At 30.7% G+C, this 3,199-nt stretch overlaps 1 long non-coding RNA gene across 1 annotated transcript; it reads right to left on the reverse strand.

Annotated features, from left to right (window-relative positions):
* Nucleotides 1-6: 6 nt before the first annotated feature.
* Nucleotides 7-1,456, reverse strand: LOC111402703. Its single transcript, XR_002704333.1, has 3 exons — nucleotides 1,355-1,456; nucleotides 1,152-1,225; nucleotides 7-370 (listed from the first exon to the last, which is right to left on the reverse strand). It is a non-coding gene; the product is annotated as an uncharacterized LOC111402703 (long non-coding RNA).
* Nucleotides 1,457-3,199: the final 1,743 nt, after the last annotated feature.

The following is a 3,199-nucleotide window of genomic DNA, read 5'->3' on the forward strand; positions in this document are numbered from 1 at the left end:
TAATACCTTTATCAGAAACTCCCGTCTTTCTCAGCAAATGAGATTTGTGCAACTGCAACGTGTCATCGCCTTCATCCACAGCCCCCCTGCTAACTACATTCTCTATGTAAACCTCATTTTTCTGGCCAATCTCCAAGTTTCCTTCTAAAATCGACATATGAATACCGTTATATTCGTTACTGATCGTTACAGAATCCAACAAGCCTTCTCTTCCTAGATTGTTGCCAATAACTCCCTTGCGCACCCTGGGTTTCGTCACCATAAAACCATCTTTTAAGAGTCCAGAGATTTTCTGATTTTCCATTTCACCAAATGTACCCAAAAGATCTCAATTTTTTTCTTAAAATATCAATCTCAGTCATTCTCAAAGCTGTAAGAAACAGAAAATTTCAGGTCAAATATTTTTCTTTATTTTTTCCACTAATGGTAAAAAAATTCCCATCAAAAATCACAAAACAGGAAACAAAATTTACGAAGTTAAAAAGCCACCATTATTAAAATAAAAAAAAAAGATAAAAAGGATCAACGAAAAAAATACATTGTACTATCAGAAAGCCAAAAAAAACCGTTAAAAAAGAGGATTCACGACAACAAACAAAATTTCAAACTTAAAAAGCTAACAAATATATAAAAAATAAATTGAAAAAAATAAACCCCACATCCATTTTATTATCAAAAAAAAAAAATGTAAAAACGAGAATTAATGACAAAAAATAAAAATAAAAATGACAAACTTCAAAAAGCTAACATGTATAAAAAAATGGGAAATAATAATAATAATAATAATAATAATAATAATAAACAACCACATACATTTTACTATCAGAAAGCCAAAAAACCGTAAAAATGAGAATTAATGACAAGAAACAAAATTCACAAACTTAAAAGCTAACATTTATAAAATGAAATTGAAACCCATCCACCCAAAAACAACCCACATACATTTTACTATCAGAAGGCCAAAAAACTGTATAAAAGAGGATTAATGACAAAAAAATTTACTAACTTAAAAAGATAACATATATATACACATATATATGATAAAAAAAAATCGAAAAAATACAAATCACCCCCACCCCAATAAAACCCATAAATTTTACTGTCAGGAAGCCAGAAAAACTGGAAAAAGAGAATTAAGAATAATTAATTACCTGAAGAAAAAATTAGACTGTCTCCACTTTTGCTGCGTACAACAATTGTTTGAAAGCTAGCGATCTGCTATAAGCTGATAACAACAGAAAAAAAGTGATCAATTCAGAATTGGAATTGAAAAACAGTGAATTTGAAGCAGAAAAAGTGAAGATTGTGTTCCTTTCTCCCCCAAACAAAGCTAAGTTCGAGGCAAGATATATACCTTTTTTTTTCTCTATTTCTCAGTCTAGAAGGAAATTTTTCTTCATGACTGAGGTTGAAGAGAGTCCTCTTGTTATGTGAGTTCGTGATGGTGAGACACGTACTTTGGTGTAGTGGTCGTGCTTATGTCATCAGCAATGTTTTTATTCTTAAAATGAGTACTTTTCACTTATAATTGAAAAAGTAGCTTATTATGAAAATCTTGATTTTTAATCTTTCACTAGATGTAAGTAACAAGTCAAAATGGATTGCAAAGGATAAAATAAGAAATTTCGATCAAACTTCAAACGTCCTCAATAACTAAAAGAAAAAAAGACTTGTAAATTTTTCAATTGACTATTAAGCCAATATTTAGATAAAGAAAATAAGCGGATAAGAATATATGCTTTATGTACTTCAAAGTTGCAATAAGAAATTACCGCAAAATGATGAGTACATGTAGGTATCTTTTTATGGTGATATGTTCGTAATTTGTTAAAAACGTAGGCACAAGACATGAATTCATTACTACATTCGTGGAGAAAATCTATGATACAAACATGTTTTAGTACACTAGCCATTAAGGGCTCAAAATTTCTTTGGATACCTTTTCTGTGTAAATGTTGTAAACGTGATGTGTTCAATAGTTTTTTTTCTGTATGAAGAGCAATTGTCTTGAATTTGTTCCTTCGTATGGAGAGCACTTGGAAAAAGAAGTTGATGCAAAAGAAGAAGACATAAATGTAGGTCTTCTTGAAGGGTGATGCATTCACTAGTTTCTTATGTAAAAAGGGCATATATTAAACTAGCTATTAAACAAGATATATTTCAAAAGACTTCTTTGTGTAACTGTTCGTAAAGTATACACGTGGCACGAGTATCTTAGTAATTCAACTACTTAATATGATTTGTCGAGTTAGGAACTCTAACAATTAAGAGATTTTGAACCATAATTTATTGGAAATGTGTTAAACTCAATGTTCGACCGCATAAGTAACTTTTCACAATGATTTGACATCTTGAGATTGAGGCCATTGGCCAAGCAAAATTGGATTTTTTATTTTTTATTTTTTATTAAAGTTATTGTTTATTGTCACTAACATTTACCTCGATCAACATCTCTTCAAAAATGTCAAAAACATTAATGTACTTAGGATTTTATGAATCGAGTGGTATATGTTATAATATATTATCTAATTATTTCTAAATTTATTAAAGGTTATTTATTATTATATCTTTATTAACCTTAACTCAATATTTTTGTGCAACCATTTATATCGGTTTTTGTTGTTTGTTGGTAATTCGGTGTGGTGGACAACAATAAATTTAGGATGAGTCCCAATGAAAATGTTGGTAAGGGAAAATTGCAGCAGCGGTCCCTAACTTTTCACTTTTGTGTAGATTTTACCCTAACATTCATTTTGTGCCACCCACCGTCCCAAACCTTTCAAAAATTTATACCCGGGGTCCAAATGGATGGAAACCATCAATTTAACCGTTAGTTGGCCAATAAAATTGAACTTTGACTAATTTTGACCAATTTAAAAGGATAAAAGAGTAACTTTGCTATTTAACAATTAAAAAATTAATTAAAACAAAATAGAAATCCCACCCCACTCCATCCTCCAAAATTAGAATTGTATTTTAGTGAAGGCCATCGATGACCTCGATTTCATGGAAGAAGAAGAGAAGGAAAAATATTCAAACTACTTCGTTTTCAGATCAACTTAAAATTGATGGAGACTTTTGCGTAAACAGGCGATAAATTGGTAATTTGAGGCACTGGATGCGACGGAGCAACGATGGTTAAATGTTTGAGTGGTCGAAATTTACTTGCGACAAACATGCTGTAAAGCTTTGGGATAGT

This window comes from Olea europaea, chromosome 10, assembly GCF_002742605.1.
Source record: "Olea europaea var. sylvestris chromosome 10, O_europaea_v1, whole genome shotgun sequence".
Classification (NCBI taxonomy): Eukaryota; Viridiplantae; Streptophyta; class Magnoliopsida; order Lamiales; family Oleaceae; genus Olea; species Olea europaea.